At 42.6% G+C, this 22,403-nt stretch overlaps 1 protein-coding gene across 1 annotated transcript in view; it reads right to left on the reverse strand.

Annotated features, from left to right (window-relative positions):
- Positions 1-12,608, reverse strand: part of LOC308103260 (inverted formin-2-like) — a 67,909-nt gene extending 55,301 nt beyond the window's left edge. The window contains exon 1 of the mRNA XM_080453169.1: positions 12,548-12,608. The gene's annotated coding sequence lies outside the window, so the exon portion shown is untranslated. The remainder of the gene's footprint in view (positions 1-12,547) is intronic.
- Between the last annotated feature and the right edge of the window lie 9,795 nt (positions 12,609-22,403).

The raw sequence follows: 22,403 nt of genomic DNA on the forward strand, positions 1-22,403 counted from the left end.
CAGGAGTCATTGGGGTTCTTGTTTTTGGCCACACTATTCGGGGTCCTCTCAAAGTTCTAAAAGAACAATTCATGTCTGCTAGTCCAGATTTGGGGAAAAATGTACTGGACTATGTTAGTCAGTTCAGAGAGCGTTTTCATCAGGCTTGCTCATTTGCAAAGGATGCGCTCTCTGATTCTCAAATTCGAATGAAGCGTCGGTATGACCGAGCGGCGGTCTCGCGACTTTTTCAACCGGGGGATAAGGTTTTGGTATTGTTGCCTATCCTCCATTCGGCACTTTCGGCCATACGAGGTCCTTGAGAAGCTCAGTGACACGGATGATATCATAAGCACTCCTGAGAGGAGGCGTAAATCTAGAGTGTGTCACGCTAATATGATAAAATGTTATCATTCCAGGGGTCACTCCAGTGCTGTTCCTTCTAAACCTGTTTGCTCTGGTGTGTCAGCATTGATTGTGGCTGATAAACCTACTGGGTCTGACATTGATGATGGGCTGGTATTACGCCCTACTCTGCAGCAGAGCGTGCGTCTGCCCAATTCTGAGATGGTAAGAGAGTTGCCTTCTCACCTCACTCATCTGTCTGACGCGCAGCGTAATGATGTGGTTAATTTGGTTAATGGTTTTCCAGCGCTATTTGGTGATATTCCCACCCAAACCTCGGTGTTAAAACATGACACCAAACCCATTAAGCAGCACGCATATCGTGCCAACCCGGTTAAACGGGCCATGATGAAAAGTGAAGCTGAATATTTGTTAAAGCATGGTTTAGCGGAACACAGCACAAGTGCCTGGAGCTCCCCTTGTCTAGTCGAATTGAAATCTGGTTCACCTAAGTTCATCACTGACTATAGGAAGGTGAATAATGTAACTGTTCCTGATTCATATCCCTTGCCACGTATGGAAGATTGCATTGACAATCTGGGTAGCGCTTCCTACGTGAGCAAGCTGGATATGTTGAAAGGTTACTGGCAAGTGCCATTATCAAAGCGTGCTTCTGAGATCTCAGCATTTGTAACACCTGACTATTTCTTGCAATACACTGTTATGGCTTTTGGTATGCGCAATGCGCCAGCCACGTTCCAGCGGCTCATAAACATTGTGTTAGCGGGCATACCAAACTGTAATGCCTATCTAGATGATGTCATTGTGTATTCTTCGACTTGGGCAGACCACATGCAAAAGTTAGAGCGAGTGTTTCAGCGTTTAGCTCAGGCGTCTTTAACTTTGAATCTTGCTAAATGCGAGTTTGGAAAAGCCACAGTCACATACCTCGGAAAACAAGTGGGGCAAGGCCAAGTCCGCCCACTAGAGGCCAAGGTCGCTGCTATCAAGGAATATCCTGTTCCTCTTACGCGCCGCGCTCTCCGTAGATTTCTAGGACTCGCCGGGTATTATGTGGTTTTTGTAGACATTTTGTATACATTATGTATGTACATTATGTATTTTCTCACTACCTTGCTTAGTCCCAAATCAGATTTTGTGTGGAATTTTAATTGTCAGCATGCATTTGAGAGTGTCAAATCACTCATGTGCAATGCCCCTGTGCTCGGTGCTCCAAATTTCGATCGGCCCTTTAAACTAGAAGTAGATGCGAGTGCTGTCGGGGCTGGAGCAGTCCTTATCCTAGAGGATTTTGACGGAGTGGACCATCCTGTGTGCTATTTTTCGCACAAGTTTAATAAGCACCAGGTTAGGTATTCGACTATTGAGAAGGAAGCTTTAGCGTTGCTGTGGTCTCTCCAATTTTTGTAGGTGTATGTGGGGTGCAGTTTTCTACCCGTGACTGTATTCACAGACCATAATCCTCTGGTTTTCTTGTCACGCATGTACAATCACAATCAGAGACTCATGAGATGGGCTTTGATAGTTCAGAGGTACAATTTGGAGATTAAGCACAAAAAGGGGAAAGTAAATGTATTGGCTGATGCCCTATCCAGAGTGTGGGGCGGTTAAGTGGGTAGTGTTGGAATAGGGTAGTATTGTAAATATTATTATATATATTATTTTTGTGTTTTGATGTAACGTGTAAAACAAACAGAGTGGTTTGTTTCTTGAGGGTGGGGGTGTTACGGATAAGAGTGTTAGGAGTGTTAGTGTAGGGATCTGTGTTATGTGTTTATGTTAGGTGTGCGCGTGCTCGTCTTTGTCCTCGTCCTCGTTCTTCGTTTGATCCTATGCAGATTCGGGATGCGACTCCTTCTCCAGGATTGGTGGGGAGCGCTTCAGGCTCAAGCTCTGCACTATACAACAACGCTCCCCTATTGGCGCATACCACTCCACGGCTCCGCGTCATCATTCCTCCACTCTTCAAAAGCCACTCAATGTTCTAGGCATATTCTAGGCCGCTGTCAGTCCAGAGAACACTCCATGTACGACAGTCTAGTGACAGCGTGCCCAACGGAGTAGTTCAGCTACAGTCTTAACATACAGATCATTGGTATCCAGTCAAAACCTCATTGTATCAATTGCTACTTAAGTAGGTTCATCTTGTGAAAGTTGATCCAGGGCAGGTAGTATATAGTAGGTATTTATTTATTCCACTGTTTAGCACCAGGTAGAGGGCAGGTTCCATTCACTTTGTATTTATGTTTGATTAGGTAAGAGTAGGGTAGCCAGATAGTTAGGTTTTCTTTTATTGCTGTTCATAATTAAGTTAGGAAATCAGAGTTGGGGGTTATTTCAGTGTTTAGGAAAGCGACCTTTTGTTTCATATTTGTGTCTTTGCTTTGGTTCCTGTCCGCGCCCTGATCACTCATTCTGCACTGGTAGCACTGGTATTCATTATTTTGCACTGATTGTATGCCATACTTTGATTACCATGAATAAAAGCTTAAAAAGCAGATCCAGACCAGATCCAGACGATGGAGGACAAAGTAAGTAAGTAAGTACATTTTATTTATAAAGCACATTTCAAAACAAGGTTACAAAGTGCTGTACAATGGAACACAATTAAACAAAATTAACAAGTTAACAACAGAGTATAAAAGTATATAAATAGAGTAATAAAACAATACAACAACAAGGATTAAAACAAAGCAATTTGTCCGTGAAAGTCAGGTAGAGCTATGGGTAAAAATGCTTACGGAACAAATGTGTTTTTAACATCCTCTTAAAACCTTCAACAGACTCTGCATTTTTTATGGCCAATGGTAGGGCGTTCCACAGTGTGGGAGCAACCACTGCAAAGGCCCGGTCACCCTTTGTTTTGCGATTGGACGCAGGTATTTTAAGAAGGCCTTTGTCAGAGGACCTGAGGGATCTCATATTGTCCTTAGGAGGCAGTAGGTCCAAAATATAAGGTGGGGCCAGCCCGTGTAACGCTTTATAAGTGGTTAGGATAATTTTAAAATCTATTCTGGACCTAACTGGTAGCCAGTGCAGTGCGGCTAACACCGGAGTAATGTGTGCTCTGCGGTTGGTGTTCGTAAGGATTCTGGCTGCCGTATTCTGCACTAGTTGGAGTCGGGATAATGATGAACGGCTCAGGGTGGTATAGAGTCCGTTACAATAGTCAAGACGGGAGGAAACAAAAGCGTGCATGACTTTTTCTAGATCTTGTGAAGTGAGCATTGATTTAATTTTTGCAATATTGCGTAGATGGTAGAAGCATGACTGGGTAACCTTTTTAATGTGGAACTCGAAGTTCATTTGATTGTCGAAGAAGACACCTAGGTTCTTTGCAGTTTGTTTGACATTAGTTGCCAGGGGACCAAGGGACAGACGAATTGCATTTGAGCTAATCTCAGGGCCTATGATGAGGATTTCGGTTTTATCTGGGTTGAGTTGTAAAAAGTTTTGTGCCATCCATTTATTGATACCGGTTAAACAGTCATGCAAGACTGTGAGTTTAGTGAGATCATTTTGCTTAAATGAGAGATATAATTGTGTATCATCAGCATAACAATGATATGATATTCCTTCAAAGCTGTTAATAAGAGTGCCAAGGGGGAGCATATAGAGGGAGAATAGGATTGGACCAAGTATGGAACCCTGGGGGACCCCACAGGTCAGGGGAGCTGAGGAGGAAACATAATTGTCACAAGCGACAGCCACACTTCTCCCTGTCAGATAGGAGGATAACCATGCCAGGGCCGACCCGGTTAGTCCCACCCACTGTTGGAGCCTATTAAGGAGGATGGAATGATCTATCGTGTCGAATGCTGCGCTTAAGTCAAGCAGCAGCAGTACCGAACACTCACCGACATCGGCCCGCATAAGGATGTCACTAGAGACCTTAAGTAGTGCAGTTTCAGTGCTGTGCTTCTGGCGGAAGCCGGACTGAAACTTATCAAATGTGTTGTTATTATTAAGGAATTGTAGAAGTTGATTACAGACAACTTTTTCTAAAATTTTTGAGATGAAAGGGAGTTTGGAGATTGGCCTGTAATTGCTGTGAACTTGTGGATCAAGGCTTGGTTTTTTTAAGAGTGGTTGGATACTTGCGTGTTTAAAGTGATCGGGCACACACCCAGAGGATAAGGAGCTATTGATTATTGACAGGATGTAAGGATTTAGACAGTTAAAAGCATCTTTTAAAAGGGCAGTAGGAATAGTGTCAACAGGGCTAGAGGAGGGATTCATATGTGACACAATTGGTGAGAGATCCTCTAAGGAGATCATGTTAAACTGGGACAGTGACGAAACTGGGGGAGGATGGTCAGCTATCGTGATACTAGGCGGTGTTATCTTAGACCTAATATTGTCCACTTTATTAAGGAAAAATGATAGAAATTGATCACAGTCATTATTAGAGAAGATAGGAACTGGGGGGGAGCTGGGTTAACCAGAGTGTTAAGTACGGCAAAAAGAGCCTTAGGCCTATTCTTATTAGTGTTAATCAGATTCGAGAAATAAGCAGCTCTTGCATCCTCAACGTTGTGATTAAAAGCAGACAGAAGTTCCTTCATGAGGGTGAAGTGAACTGTCTCCTTAGTCTTTTTCCACCGTCGCTCTATCTTTCTGCATTCTCTTTTTAATCTGCGGATGTCCTCATTTATCCATGGGGATGCATTAACAGCACCAGCACACTTATTTTTTGTTTTGAGGGGGGCAACTACATCTAGGGCAGACAAACACAAATTATTAAAATGGCAGACGAGGTCATTGGTGTCAGTGGGAGCTATCGCAACCTTACTAAGATCTGAAAAAACAGAGGAAAATTTTTCAGCAGAGGAACTGTTAAGAATGCGAGAGCGGGTTAAACGTTTGATGGGTTGGGTCTCGGCAATAAAATCTATGTTAAAAAGAATATATTTGTGGTCAGAGAGAAAGAACTCCCCCACATGTAGATTATTGAGGTTCAATGACAGTGTAAAAACTAAGTCCAGTGTGTGACCCTGGTCATGTGTCGGCCCAGACACATGCTGAGTCAAATTCAGTGATTGAGTAATACTCATAAACTCATTCGCTAAATTGTCGGAGGGGTTGTCAATGTGAAAGTTAAAATCACCTGTCAGGACCAGGTTATCAGTCTTCATAACGACAGAGGATAAAAACTCAGAGAATTCCGTTAAAAACTCACTTTTTGAACCTGGTGGGCGATAACATAATAAAATAAAGAGAGGATTAGCAGATCCAATCCTAAGCAGGAGAGCCTCAAAGGTGTCAAAATTATCGATGTCCACAGAGCGGCAAGCAAACTGTTTGGAAACTACAGCGGCTAGACCACCTCCACGGCCGGACAACCTAGGAGCATTAATAACTCTGCAGGAAGCGGGGCAGAGCTTGTTCACAGTTACGTTGTCTCCGTCTTTCAACCAGGTCTCTGTTAAAAATAAAAAATCAAGGTGATGTGATTTAAAAAAGTCTCTTAAAATGAAGGGCTTTTTACAGACTGACCTGGTATTAATTAAGGCCATTTTAAATGGAACAGCCTTAATGGCAGGGGCTATAGGTAGGCAAGGAATGCAAATGAGATTAGATGGAGTGACTGTGCGAGGGGCGATGTTGTTGAGTGAAGAGTGTCTGGACCTGATAAGAACAGGGATGGTCATGGGGCAGAAGAGAAAAATGGAATCAGCATGAACCAAAGGGAGATGCTCATGATTATTGTACTGAAAAACTACTGTAGTGGGATCATGCTGGGGTGCATGTCACTTAGAGCTGCAAGCTATGAACTGTATGTAGTGAGTAATTAATAGATTGGTGCCTTTTGAATTTGGATGCAGGCCATCACGTTTATACAGGTGATTTCTAGTCCAAAAACTGTCGAAATTGCTGATGAAGCCAGCTCCGGTGGCCTGACAGAAGGCTTTTTGCCATTCATGCAGGCTCCAGAGCCTGCTAAAGTGTTCAGGACTCTTTGAAGGGGCTGGGATGGGGCCAGAAAACACACATGTTTTGCCTAGACTCTGTATAGTGGTGGCAAGTGATTCCAAATCTTCCCTGAGTTTCACAGAAAGTCTGTTCAGGACGTCATTGGAGCCAACATGAATAAAGAGGGTCTGAGCAGTGGGATGAAGATCTAGGACAATAGGGGCCAATTCAACTAGATTGTGGACTTTGCCACCAGGGAGACAATAAGTGATGGCACCAGGGATCACAACAGCTCTAATAATCGAGTCACCAATAATGACAACCTGTGGGGGCCTGTCCTTGCATCCTCCCTTATAAATAGAGAGTTTGGACCAGAGGGGATTGTCCTTAAATGTATTGGTAACGGTGGCATTAGTGACGTCACGTTCCGCCGCAGCTGTGACCATCGCGTCGTTGGGGGAACCCCCATTGACGTTACTGTCAGCTGGGACAGACGCTGGAGTTTCGGCTGGGATTTCCTTGGCAATGGTGACGTCAGTAGAGTTCGTGACGTCACGATTGTCCACAGCTGTGTCCATCAGACCGCTGGGCAGTGGAAGAGTAGTAGGAACACGCTTGGATGTATGGACAGCAGGAGGCGAGGGGGTTCTGCGACGAGAGCGTTTATGGTGGATTCGAGGGGTCGAGGGACATGAACGCTTTCTGTTGGAATTGGAGAAGACCTGTTGCTGACAAAGAGGAGACCACTACAGAAGCAAGCTATGCAGAATCAACAAGAACTGACTTTCAGCAAATCTACACGATTGGAACCTTACAGAGTGACAAATACTCTGTGATGAGAAGACATCAACCTATCAGCTCCAGCATCGTGGTGACAGAGGAAAGCTTGCTATTCACCAACAAGGAAAGCAAGCCTGCCACCAAAATCAACACAGATTGACAGCGAAGGTGACGAAATCGACACCATGCCAAAGGGACACAGCAGGACACCAGACCACAGAGGACCCAAGGAGACAGACAGACAGCTTGCCATATCTGTTCCACTTCCAGTCAAAGGTTCTTGCTGGGACAGAAAGTGAGTGCCATCTAATTCACTCTAGCAGAGACATAACCAAATGGACCCGTACACCAAGTGAAGATGGAGGGAAGAGCCGCGAAGACTGGAAAACTACGTTTGATATCTAGCTGAACAAATTAATATAGGAGTATTAGCTCAAAGTTGATATCTAAAAAATGATCTTCCTAATAAATGGTCTAAAACTTCACCCGACTGGATATAATATTTTCCATAATACTATTCATACGCAGTGTTGGCAATGCCCGGGATTTGAACCCCTGCACTTGTGGATGAAAGGCGACTCCAACTGTGGTGCAATTACTTTAAATTGTGCACTGTCTCTGTAATAACAAACAATACATTAAATTCAATTAAATATCATGACATTCAATTATTCATATTATTTTAGTGCTAAATTTTGGTGATATGTTTTCCAGTCATGTCATTGTGCCAATTAATTGTGTTTATTGACATGACATGTAGACATCTTCCCCAGCATTATTCGGAAGTTAATTAAAAAAACAACTCTTCTTTCATTTCAACACATTCATGGGATCTTCTTATCGTGTCCACAAGACAGTCAGTTACAAGGCTTGGCTAGATGTGGTTCAGCCACAGCTGAACACATTGCTGTCCCTTCTCATTAAACTCTGCCAAGTCCGATGCTGTGCAGGGTTGCTCCAGCAGGGGGCATATCAGGAGGTGGGGGGCAGTGCCTCGCTCGCCTTTAGCTCCATTGTTGTTGCTGATGGGAGGTTTTCAAGTCTTTCTTCCCACCGAGTGACTCTTTCACTGCTTGTGCTCGGTGTTCCGAGAGGTGGGACGCTCTTCAGGAAACTTTTCCTGGATTTAAGGCGGCTTTTGGCTGGCACATGGCCGAAGAGAGGATGTCTTTGGTCAGTAGACTGTTGTTGGCGCTCTTTCTTGCTTGCTGCATTTCGTCGTATCTCTGGTGGGGCTATGCCTGCCAGGATGTACAGACAGTCTGTAGGTGTTGATTTCAGGCAGCCTGTGATAAGGCAGCAGCTAGCATTGAGGGCGGGATCCAACTTCTTGGCATGGGCAGCTCGCTCCCATATTGGGCAGGCATACTCGGCAGCTGAGTAGCAGAGGGCTAGTGCGGTTGACTTCAGAGTCTGTGGGTTAGCACCCCAGGTTGTGCCAGTGAGCTTGCGGATGATGTTGTTCCTCGCACTCACTTTGCACTTGGTCTTCTCAGTGTGGGTCTTAAAAGAGAGGCATCTGTCCAGGGTTACCCCTAGGTAGACTGGGTGCTCACAGTGTTCAAGGGAGGTTCCTGACCAGCTGACCTTCAGTTGGCGCTTGGCTTCACGGTTTCTCAGGTGGAAGGCACACACCTGTGTCTTAGATGGGTTTGCACGTAGGTGGTTCTCTTCATAGTAAGGTGTTAGCTCTGCCAGAGCGTTGGAGAGTCTGTCTTCCACAACTTTGAAATCAGTGGCTTGTGCACCTATGCCAAGATCGTCTGCATAGATGAAGCGGCGGGTGTCTGCACTTTTTGGTTGGTCGTTGGTGTAGATATTAAAGAGAAGTGGTGCAAGCACACTTCCCTGTGGGAGGCCATCTCTGAGTCTTCGCCACCTGCTTTTCTTTCCCCCTAGCTCAACGAAGAAGTGCCTATTTTCAAGCATGCTTTCAATCAACTCTGTCAGACGGGTGTCTCTTGTGGTCTCCAGGATCTTGCTGAGGAGACGTCAGTGGTTGACTGTGTCATAGGCAGCTGAGAGGTCGACAAACACCACACCAGTTACCATCCCTTCCTCATATCCGTCTTCGATGTACTGGGTGAGGTTGAGTACTTGGCTAGCTGTCGACTTGCCAGGGCGGAAACCTGCTTGTTCAGGGATGAGGTGTTCGTCAACAAAGGTACCAATTCTGTTGAGGATCAGACGTTCAAAGAGCTTGTAGGTGTGGCTCAAAAGTGAGATTGGTCTGAAGTTCTTGGGAGCGGATGGATCTTTCCCAGGTTTCAGCAGTGCTATAATGTGGGCTTTCTTCCAGATGTTAGGGAGCTTGTGTGTTGTTAAGCACTCATTGTAGAGCTGTAGAAGCCACGTCTTTGCCTTGTGACCGAAGTGCTTGATCTGTTCCGTTGCGATATTATCCAGTCCAATTGCCTTTCCTGGTTTGAGGATAGAGATTCCCCCTTCCAGCTCTTCCATAGTAAGCTGTCTTGTAAAAGCAGGGTCCTCGATGTATTTCTTGCGGTTCAGCTTGGTCTTTTTCCCTCTCTTTCTACTCTTTCCATTTTCGAGCAATTGGTTGGCAACTTGGTTGGCAGTGACTTTTGGGTGCTGAGGAGCTGCTTTAGGATCACCCCGTATTCATGGGATGTCAAGCTATTAACAACAATGCCATTGATAACTACTCCACAACTCTGGAATTACAGAATTGTAGGCTGCAGGTCACCAATTTATGTGTAACGCAACCACCCTAAATTAAATGGCAGCCCATAATAAACATGAATGTTTCAACTTGAAGTCAAACAAAATCAACAACAGTGGTGGAGTAAATATATATATATAAAAGTATTCAAAAGCACACATTTTGAGGTACCTTTTCTTTTTAACATCAATGCATTGTTTGTATTGAAATTTAGCATACATAAAAAAAACAAATACATTCAGAAATTTCCAGACATTGTCAAAAATAGGGAAAATAACCGATCAGATATACAAGTGAGCTTGTATATCTGCTAATTTCACTATTTGAAATAGGGCTTAAAGCAGCATTATGTAGCTTTCCTCTTCTACCCCGGATTTGAACCTGACATTTTTACCATTGAGCTAATAGAGCCTGCCTGCTTGCTCAGATGATAAATTGAATCTTGACCTTCAGGTCAAAATTCATGTCAGCTCCTGTGTCTAGTTGAGACATGACCTTTGACACGATCTAAATGTCTCAATAGAAGAGCAGGGAGACCAATTGCAACCACCCCAATTGTATTATATTGTATTAACATACTCTACCATACATATTGTATAAGTTATATTGTATTAACATACTCTACCATACATATTGTATAAGTTATATTGTATTAACATACTCTACCATACAGATTGGACAAAATTAGATTGTATTCATTAATGTATATTTTTTCATATATATATATATATATATAGATTTTTTTGCCAATAGAAAAAAATACCACAAAATATATCTGTAACATTTATTAATTTTGATTGGGTGGGTACCATAGACTGTAGGTGGGTACATAGAGCCTCCTAGTGTCGCCAACACCTGCTGCAACATCTCACCTAACCTGGCCTGGCATTGGCCGGACTGATGGCGTGGATTCACTCACATATGTGTCATATAGTGAGTGGATCCGTGTTGTCGGCAGTGGTGGAAAAAGTACTCAAATGTTTTACTTAAGTAAAAGTATCAATACTGAAATGTAGAAATACTCTGTTACAAGTAAAAGGCCTGAGTTCAAAATGTTACTTGAGTAAAAGTACAAAAGTATTGGCATCAAAATATACTTTATATATAAGTACCAAAAGTAAAAGTACTAACATGTTTGAAAATAGCCTATGTATAAAATAGGGTTAAAGTGGTTAATGTATGTTTCATAATATCATAATTTATATCTGAAAAGTAACTAGTAACTAAAGTTGTCAAATAATTGTAGTGGAGTAGAAGTAATTTTTTTTACTTAAGTACAGTACTTGAGTCAATGTACTTAGTTACTTTACACAACTGGTTGTCGGTCTGGCTCGTGCCAGGCTAACCCTAACCCCTAATTAGCACTGTCTCTAACCCCCAAGAGACAGTGGGGTCAGCAGCATGCCACTTGGACACAGGCCGGGGCTGTAGCAGGGTTGCAAGACCTGAAACACCCAGTGACTCCAGGAACACTGATGATGTTTCTAATTGTGTGCATCAGTTGATGTTTTATTAACTATGTGTAACACAACCACCCGAAATTAAATTACATCCCATAATAAACATAGAAGCTTCAACAACTGGAAATGAAAAAATTAAAGATACGAAAATAAAAAACTGATGTATTAAAAAGCACACATTATGAAGTACATTTTCTTTTTAACATCAATTCATTGCTGCATTGAAATGTAGAACATTTAAATAATAAAATAAATAATAATAATAATACATTCTGAAATATAAAAAAATAGTGAAAATAGACGATCTACAACGTGTCACATCACGCTGCCCGTTAAGGGCTTACGTGCTTAATTCATAGTAACACTTTGTACACTTGGGTCCCAATAGTCCCTTCCTAGAAATACAGTGGAGTCAAAAGTGTTTTTTTGTATATATATGAAATGTAGCAGAGTGAAAGTCAAGTGCTTAAAAAAAAACTCCACGCGTCCACCACAGGCAGTGGTGGAAAGTAACTAACAATTTTGAGGTATTTTTAGTTTACTTGAGTATTTCCAATTTCCAATACTTTTACTTCTACTCCACTACATCTCAGAGGCAAATATTGTACTTTTACTCCAGTACGATTATTTGAAAACGTTAGTTACTTTGTAGATTTGACCAAACATAGACAACCCACTTCAGCCCTACATACATTTCGGCCATTTGAAAATAGCCAATCTACTAAGCTCATAATGCGTGGCGATGCCACACATTGTGAGCTTGTAGTAGATCAGCTATTTTCAAAGGTTTTTGTATACATTTGAAAACTTGCACTGCATAGTGAGTACTTTCTACTTTTGGTGCTTTAAGTACATTTTCATACCAATACTTTTGTACTTTTACTCAAGTACATTTTGAATTCCGGATTTTTACTTGTTACAGAGTATTTCTACATTGCGGTATTGATACTTTTACTTAAAGGGATACTTCACTTTCGGGCCGGGGACACATTTAAAAAAAATATTAAAAATAAATGAAAAAAGTTATGGAAAATTCATGGCCCCCTCACGACACGCAGTGTCCTACTAATGTGTGAGGGGGCCATGAATTTTCCATAACTTTTTTCATTTATTTTTAATATTTTTTTTAAATGTGTCCCCGGCCCGAAAGTGAAGTATCCCTTTAAGTAAAAAAAATTAGTACTTTTTCCACCACTGACCATAGGACTATACAGTGGGACAAAAGTCCCTCTAAATCAAACAAAGAATAAGCAGATAAAAAAGGTTTACAAACAAACGACTGAGGAAAGATGTGTTAAATATGTAAAAAGCCTAACAGATACATGTGTGTATTTCTGTATGAATAAGGTGTGTGTAGTCTACATACCGTACAGTATGCTGTGTGTTGAGGCTCAGCGTTATGGAACACAGATTGTAGAAATGCTTCTGCTGCCTGTGGTACCAGCCCTCTGCATCACCATCTGAACACACCCTGTGTGTGTGTGTGTGTGTGTGTGTGTGTGTGTGTGTGTGTGTGTGTGTGTGTGTGTGTGTGTGTGTGTGTGTGTGTGTGTGTGTGTGTGTGCGCGCGTGCGTGCGTGCGTGCGTGCGTGCGTGCGTGTGTGTGTGTGAGTGAGAGAGAGAGTCTCTCTCTCCCCCCCTCTCTCTCTCTCTCTCTCTCTGTCTGTCTGTCTGTCTGTCTGTCTGTCTGTCTGTCTGTCTGTCTGTCTGTCTGTCTGTCTGTCTGTCTGTCTGTCTGTCTGTCTGTCTGTCTGTCTGTCTGTCTGTCTGTCTGTCTGTCTCTGTCTGTCAGGTTGGTTCAGTAACTTCTGACAGATAATCTGCAGTTCCAGTGGTGGCAGCTAGAGGGAGACTCCACTAACATACCAGTCCTCCCACTTTGATACTAGACCTCCCACTAACATCCTGCTGACAACAAGAAGTACTCTGATGTTTTACTTGAGTAGCAATATCACAATATGAAATTACTCAGTTTAGAAAAAAAGGCCTGTATTTCAACTTTTTGATCTACAAGTTCACAATCTCACATCGCAACACATTGTGAGTTCGTAGATCAGAAGTATGCAATAGGGCTTAAGAGGTTAATATTTATTTTGTTTGAATAATCTAAATCTGCAAAGTATATAACAAGTTACTAAAGTGGTCAAATAATTGTAGTGGAGTAAAAAGTACAATATTTCCCTCTGAGATGTAGTGGAGTAAAAGTTTCAAACAAAATAAATAAGTAAATTAAATGTGCCTCAAAATAGTTTTTACGTATAGTACTTGAGTAATTAAATAATAATAATAATTGTAATAAATGTAATAATAATAATAATAATAATAATAGCAATAATAACAATATCAACAATAAATATAGCTGCAAGCAGCGATAAGCGGGGCCAGGGAATGAAGAGAGAAAAAAGAAAAAAGCAATGATAAGTAATATGCACAATAAGCCATTGAGACTGAACTGGAGAGAAAGAAGACCATGCAATTAACATGAGCATTTTAAACCTTCACTAACCCTAACCTCAGTAAAACAACGCCTAAGCCTATCCTCAAGAAACACTATGTGTTATCCGAATAATGCCAAATCATGATCACCTCAATACATTGTCGTGGACAGGGATCGAACCAGCGACTTACAGACTCCAAGACTGCCTTTCTTCTCATTGAGCTAGATATATTGAAGAGAGAGAGAGACATGGAAACATAATAGATTGAAGAGAGATGGAAGCAGAATGGATTGATTGGACATCTCAACCTATTGCCATTAACAGGAATCGAACCCTCAACCTTCGGATTGACAGGCTGCAACACTACCTATAGTGCTATAGCTTTGTCCAGGCTGAGGTTGTCTGTTGAAGATAAAAGTGAACCAGTGAAAGCAGCCGATCTACAAGCTCAGAAACACGTTGCTATCTGAAAAGTTTTGAGATTGTAGATCGGCTATTTTCAGAATGAAGTATGTCATACATTGCAAAAACATACCTTCTCAGATAAGCATTTCATGTTATCTTTATCAATTGCATATGTATTCATTAATACAGTCTTGTTGTTTGCAATGCACTTTAAATGAAGACTGCACCAAGTGAGGCTTAAACCGGCAACCTTGATGTTGTGAAACATTCACTTAAGCGGGAAGCCATTGGACCAACAGACCTGATCCAGTGAAAACGGAGGTCAGACAGATGATACCATTTCAGGCAAATAACTGAAGAATCCTGGGTTTAAGTGTTTTTCAAACTGCTCAAAATTGCGGACAATCTAAGGGCGGAGAGAGAGACATGGAAACGGAATAGATTGAAGAGAGAGAGACATGGAAACATAATAGATTGAAGAGAGAGAAAGATGGAAGCAGAATGGATTAATTGGACGTCTTAACCTATTGCCATTAACAGGAATCGAACTCTCAACCTTCGGATTGACAGGCTGCAACACTACCTATATTGCTATAGCTTTGTCTAGGCTGAGGTTGTCTGTTGAAGATAAAAGTGAACCAGTGAAACCAGCCGATCTACAAGCTCAGAAACACGTTGCTATCTGAAAAGTTTTGAGATTGTAGATCGGCTATTTTCAGAATGAAGTATGTCATACATTGCAAAAACATACCCTCTCAAATAAGCATTTCATGTTATCTTTACCGATTGCACATGTATTCATTGATCCAGTCATGTTTTTTGCAATTCAATTTAAATGAATCTGTATCAAGTGAGGCTTGAACCGGCAACCTTGCGGTCGTGAGTCACTCGCTTAAGGGAGAAGCCATTGGACCAACAGACAAGATCTGTTAAAAAAGAGATCACACAGATGATACAGTTTCACGCAAATAGCTGAAAAATCCTGGGTTTAAGTGTTTTTCAAACTGCTCAAAATTGCGGACAATCTAAGGGCGGAGCTTACTGGTCAACGTGATACATGTGTTCCTCATGAGTCAAGGCACATGTGTAAGCAGGTTTAATGGCTGTCGGCCAAACGAGGCATGACTTTTGCCTGTTTAAAGTTTGCATTTTTTAAAAATCGCTATAGCACCCCCCTTTGACCAATTGGAGTAAGATTGGTTTCAGTGATATTTGGAATGACCCTCAACATTACCCCAAAGTTTCAAAGAAATGTGAGTTTGCATGTATGTGTTAGGGGCAGATGAATAATTGTCATAAAACTTTAATATTCATTGGCTCATTAAAGCTTCATTTTTTCACTTATGGAAAATCCGCTGCATCGTTGAGTCGGCATAGGTCCAAAGTTCATGTGTAAGACGAACGAACGTTTCGTGCAGATTACTCAAAAATCCCAGGAAGAGATAGGTTTTAACTGTTTTTCATATAATTCAAAATGGTGGGAGATCTAGAGGTCAGAGTTCAAAAGTCAGAGTGTGAAAGTTGTTCATCATGAGTAGACGCATATGTTTCATGGCTGTAGGTCAAACAGGGCATGAGTTTTACCTGTTCAAAGTTGGCATTTTCAATTGAGTGCTATAGCGCCAACTTGACGAAAGATTGTGAGATTTATTTCTTGATAGTTTTTCATGACCATCTACCATATGGCCGAGTTTCGTAAAAAGCGACAGCACGGTTCAGCCAGAACTGCGAAAAGTGGCAGAAACAGAATACAGGCAACATTAAAACAGGTCCAGAGCTGAGCTCTGGCCCCGTAATAAAATAATACAAAGTAAAAGCACCGAACATTTGAAATACTATAAAGTAAAAAAATACCTCAGAATTGTACTTAGTATAGGCTACAGTACAGTACTTGAGTAAATGTACTTAGTTACTTTACACCACTGCACGTTCATCTATTGAGAGAACAGGCAATTTCTAGTGAAAATTACGTCACTGTCAAACTATGATGGAGCAATGTTGTCAGCTTGTAGATCGGCTATTTTTGTTGCGCGACCCTGTCGTATGACAAAGTATAAATACTTCCAAGTGTTCAAAGTATTTTTGAGGCACACACGGACCCCAGACCTGCATAGCATACGTCATAACTTTGCGCGGTGGCGCATGCTTAAAAAGAACAGATCTACAAGCTAATATCCTGTTCATAGCACAGTGTTGATAGCTTGTAAATCTGTTATTTTTGCGCATGACACAGACACCGCTCATAGACCGAAACAGGGAGAAGAGAGAGAGAGAAAAAAAAGGTTGGTTTGTGTTAATACATAATAATACAAATAATAATAATAATGATGATAATAATAATAATAAGAATTATAATAATTATTAATAATTATAATAATATCAATAATAACAATATCAACAATAATAAAATAATACAAATATATGCTAATAATAATAAAATAATATTAACAACAATAATACTTTATGGAGTATCTGCTGTAGGCTATTTGTTTCAATGAAGTTGACAGACCTAGAGTTGGCCTATAGATGTTTGGCTACCTTAAACAAATACAGGTCATGATGTTTAAGCTTTATGATAATAATTGGAGAGAGTGCGTCCGCTGCCGTGCACCACTGGTGCTGCCGTGCGCGCGAGGCGCTCCATGGTCGGAATATTAGGATGTCGTAATTATGGGTTTTAAATGGCACGGTCGAAACATTAGGATGTCGGGATTATGGGTTTAACATAGTCGGGAAAATGGCATCTCGGACCTATGGGATGTCGGTAATATGGGTATTTTTCGAAATTATGGGAGGTCGAACTATGGAGAGGTCGGGATTATGAGCGGACCCCAGCTTAGCCTAGTAGCACTCGTTAGCACTTAAGCTAACGAGTGACTCACGAGCGATAGCCGTTAGGCCTGTCCATGCTGCAGCTCGGTTAGCCCACGGCTAATCTTGATTCCACGTGTTGCGGCCTGCTAGCCACCAAGGCTAGCTCGACGGGAAACTTGTTGGCAACAAAACCTTCCTCGGAGTTTACCCGGCGGTGAGTCAAGGCCCAGAGCCGACCTCAATTCCCACGCCTTGACGAACCCCAGAGGCCAAGCTATAGAGCATGGCGTCTGGAACCAGGCGTAGGACCCGATCCAACGCCGCCACCTCCCCGCCAAAGCACTGCAAAAGATGCAACGGGGATATGCCAGGCCCAGACAAAGCACACCATGTGTGATTTGTCACTCACGTGGAGCGGGGGCAGCTTGAGGGGGAGGACTTCTGTCTGGTCTGAGGACGACATGCTCTCCCCTTCCTACAGCAGAGCCTCCCTTCCATCCACGCAGCGGTCAAACACTGCAAAGCTGCTTCCGGCGGCTGAGCCTGGCCTGGAGTTCGATGAAGCTAGCATGCACAAGCTACTTCACCGAGCGGCGGACTGCTCGGGCAAGATTTTCCCCCGTCCAGATGAGAGGACCGCGCCGCAGGCCTCCCTCCGCGGCGGGGGGGGGGGGGGGGGGGGGGCTGCAGGACAAAGCCCCCCCCCCCAATTGATGTACAATGCATATAGTATTTTTAAAGCTTTAAAAACATAGAACATAATGTACTTGCAGGCAGAGCATGTGAGCAGAGCAGGCAGATTTTGAATGTAGGTTGACATAAGGTCAGAGTGCAATGCACCTGTGCTGCAGCTTTGATTCATCCTGGACTTGAGAGTAGGAATTCTAAGGCCCTGAGTCGGCTCTCGTGGTCACATAATGTCTTTGTATATAATTGGGGTCGGGGAGTAAGCTATTTGGTCTAAATTTCAGAATGTTTGTTGTATTATAACATTGTAACATTAAACTTTATGTAGGAATCACTGTGTTCCATACATACTAAGGTTACAACAATGCTAATACATTGCAACATGTGCACATGATCAGGCTTCCTGATGATCAGATCAGATTGCTTATGTGTTTTGATCAACAGTCAATTAAAGGTTAAATTTGAAACTGAACTGTTGCTGGGAGAGAGAGAGAGAGAGAGAGAGAGAGAGAGAGAGAGAGAGAGAGAGAGAGAGAGAGAGAGAGAGAGAGAGAGAGAGAGAGAGAGAGAGAGAGAGAGAGAGATATCAGTGTGTGTATCCCTGTACTTTTTACCTTTAATTACATTTGAATGCATTACTGCTATTAGTCGCAAAGATTTTATATCCAGTGAATGAAAAACATCTAAATGCTGATGTCAACTGTCTCCTATATGATGTATAACTTTTTCAGACAGAAAATGCATTTTTTTTATAGTTTGGTAAGATAGTCTTCCCTAAGTTGCAATGTAACACAGCTCTGTTTACGCATTTCTTTATTCCCATGTTTTCTCATGCGAATAAAGCCTGTTTGAATTGATTTGAATTGAGAGAGAGAGAGAGAGAGAGAGAGAGAGAGAGAGAGAGAGAGAGAGAGAGAGAGAGAGAGAGAGAGAGAGAGAGAGAAAGAGAGAGCAATTATATTTCACAAGCTCTTGGATGACATGCATCCAAGGTGATTAACCCATTAAGACCGGGAACGCATCTCTGTCATTTTTGTCTTTGGCTATTCAAAAATAGCAGATCTACATTACATTACATTACATTACAGTCATTTAGCAGACGCTTTTATCCAAAGCGACTTACAATAAGTGTATTCAACATAGGTAGGGAACGAAAACTACTAATCACCAGAAGTCTTTAGTGCATTTTCTGCAAAAACAAGCAACCAAGAGTATACCTAGCGCCAAGGTAAAAGTGCAATATATCAGCTACCTATTTCCTTAAACAGATGAGACAAAATAGCTAAATCAAATGAGCATGAGCTAAAACAAATAAGTGTATCGACTAAACAAGATCCAATAAACAATACAACAATAGAAAACAAGCGTTCGTACAACTAGTTAACAACAAGTAGGTCAGGCAGAGAGGAAGGGTAGTGTTTCCTGAAGAGGTGGGTTTTCAGCCTGCGGCGAAATATGGGCAGTGACTCTGCTGTCCTAACATCAGTGGGAAGTTCATTCCACCACTGTGGGGCCAGAACAGAAAAGAGTCGTGACCGTGTGGATCGGCCAGAAGGACCCTTGAGTGACGAGGCAATCAGTCGCCCCGAGGTGGCAGACCGGAGTGGTCGGGCAGGGGTGTATAGGCATCGACCATAGCCCGGAGGTAAGAAGGAGCTGTTCCTTTCACTGCCCTATAGGCTAGCACCAGGGTTTTGAACTGGATGCGAGCCGCTACGGGGAGCCAGTGTAACGGAGAAGGATGGTTGTGTGGGAGAACTTGGGGCGGTTGAACACCAGACGAGCCGCAGCTTTTTGAACAAGTTCCAGAGGTCTGATGGCAGATGCCGGAGCACCAGCAAGGAGGGAGTTGTAGTAGTCCAGGCGGGAGATGACAAGAGCCTGGATGAGCACCTGGGCTGCCTTCTCCGTGAGGAAGGGGCGAATCCTCCTGATCCTCCAGATCTACAAGCTCATAGTGCGGCACCGAGTGCCGCGCTATGAGCTTGTAGATCTGCTATTTTTTTTATATATATGTTTTAAAGCGAACCTTTTTACTCAAAGCTTTGCTTCTGTGGATTCTACAAATGTCTTCTAAATCCTAACAGTTTAAAAAAAAAACTTATGTTGCTATAATATCAGTGGTTCTCAAATTGTTTCATGTCAAGGACCAGCCAAAATGTATTTGGCCACGGACCCCCATCTAAAAATATTTTGTTCCAGGGAAACAAAGATTTGAGAAAATATGTTTGCTTGAAAAAATACATATATTCAATGATTTGCCCAAATGTTCAAGATTTTTCAAAAATAGCAGATCTACAAGCTCATAGTGCGGCACTCGGTGCCGCACTATGAGCTTGTATATCTGCTATTTTTTAATAGCCAAAGTGTAAAATAATGGTGTAAGTTGTTACACAGATGCCTTTACCGGTCTTAAAGGGTTAAGGGTGCATTCAATAGGTGACTGCACCTTTGCACTGACAAAGCGGTGAGTGAGGTTGCACAGAGTGAAAGGGAATCTCTTTGGTGCATGGGAACAGCCTTGTCAGTCCTCGCTCCACTCACATGCTCTGCTTGCAGGAAAAATAATCCCCAAAAAATAAATGAATGAATACATGTTATAAACTGCATTATTTAAATTACAGAACATATATTTTGTTCCTTTTTTCAGGTAAGTGTCACAGTCACAGACTGTGCCTGTCTAGGTGTTGTATTTCTATGTTGTGTTCTAGTTGTTCTGGTTTTATGTTGTCTTCTCCAGCTGTATCTCATGTGTAATCAGCCCTCATGTGTATATTAGTCTTGTTCCCCAGTCAGTGCTTGTCGGATCATTGTTTGTGTCACATCGTCTGTCTGTATGTTTACTGGTAATAAAATCCTTTCATGGGTTTTGAACACTACTCTGCCTGGCTGTCTGCATTTGGGTCCTCACCACACCACCAGATCGTGACAGAATGATCCGACCAGACTGGACCCAGCGGACAGCACCACACACCTTGGCCTTCCTCTGACCTGGAGACCCCTACCTACCCTCCTGCCCTGCCGACCAGCATGTGCCCTCTGCCCCGCGGCGAGCGTCCAAATGATGACCCGCGCCAGAGCCCTTGCTGGCCACTTAAAGGTGCTCTCTGCTCCACTGTGCCAGAGCCCTTACTACCCATCCACCCTGATGTCCTCTCCTACCCTGACGTTCAGCTTGTGCCCTCTGATCCGCGTCCATGCGTCTGGAAGATGTTCCGTGCCAGAGCCCTGGCTAACCGTCTTCCCTGATGTCCTCCCTGATTGACCAGCATGTGCCCTCTGCTCCACGTTGAGCGTCTTCACGATGAGCCGTGCCAGAGCCCTTGCTGGCCACTTCCTCCCTGTCTACCCTTTCCCTGCTGTTTGGACTCAGTTTCTATGTCCCATGACTGGCGTTCCTGTTCGGCAGTGGAATAACGCTCCGGGGGGTTCAGCCCTTTTCCCTGCCTCGCCACTTGTGTTCATACTGAACTTTCGTATTCGGCACACTCCATGCTCCTCTCGTGTCACTCTTCCTCTTGGACATTGTGGGACGTCAGGAGCCGTCCTTAGAGGGGAGGTACTGTCACAGTCACAGACTGTGCCTGTGCCTGTCTGGGTGTTGTATTTCTATGTTGTGTTCTAGTTGTTCTGGTTTTATGTTGTCTTCTCCAGCTGTATCTCATGTGTAATCAGCCCTCATGTGTATATTAGTCTTGTTCCCCAGTCAGTGCTTGTCGGATCATTGTTTGTGTCACATCGTCTGTCTGTATGTTTACTGGTAATAAAATCCTTATCATGGGTTTTGAACACTACTCTGCCTGGCTGTCTGCATTTGGGTCCTCACCACACCACCAGATCGTGACAGTAAGTTACTGGGCCTTAAGCTCCGTTCTGAGTGACCGGAATGAGTACCCATCCTTCTTTAGAACAAGCATGAGCAATACCATCCAGGTGAACTTCTAATAGATATGTTGGTATCAAATAGTACATGTTCCACACAAATACTTAGTGAGTGTATTTGATATTGCCTATCACCTCTCAATTGCTTGTGTCGAGCCCAAAGTCTGAGAATTGTTTTCATGTGTAGGAGATTCACTGATTTAGACAGACAGACAGACAGACAGACAGACAGACAGACAGACTTTCAGTTGTCAAAGGTCATAGATTTACCACTATGTGAATAATTTAGTTCAAGCCCTTATATCCTCCATTGTTTATCCAAGGTGCGAGCTATGCTCCTGATTATGAGACAGTTCGAGTGGACCTGGGCAGGATTGCTGTATAGTGATGATTCCTACGGCCACGATGCAGTCTCCAGATGCAGATCTTCCAGACTGAGCTGGCCCAGTCTGGTTTGGGTTGCCTGGCGTATGTGGAGCTTACGCCCTGGGACAATGACCCAGCTGAACTCCAAAGGATTGTATCTGTGATAAAGAAATCCACAGCTCGTGTGGTCTTTGCATTTATATATGGGATCCGCACAATTAAAATCATGGACGAGGTTGGGGTTATGATCCATGTTCATTTAGGAACTCATTATAAGGAATCTGAAATTAGTTGGAAGTGAAGACATCCTTTCATATGAAAATAGATTGCTATTTAATTGCATGTTTTAAATTGCAATGCAATGTAATCACAATTACATTGTAATACAATTTCATCAGTAATTGTGTATTTTTGCACTTTTTCTCTCTGCTCAATAAGTAAATACTCAAACAATTCACACATCTCATTGCTAAAACTGTAGAATGTTATTATATGGCATATTATTGTTGTTGTTGTTGATTACAATCAACAGGTGGTAAGGCAGAATGTGACAGATCTGCAGTGGATAGCGGATATAGGCTGGATAACAGACCCCAACCTCCAGACTCCTCACTACATGTGGTACCTGAG

Source organism: Gymnoscopelus braueri, assembly GCF_963280865.1.
Source record: "Gymnoscopelus braueri genome assembly, chromosome: 16".
Taxonomy (NCBI): domain Eukaryota; kingdom Metazoa; phylum Chordata; class Actinopteri; order Myctophiformes; family Myctophidae; genus Gymnoscopelus; species Gymnoscopelus braueri.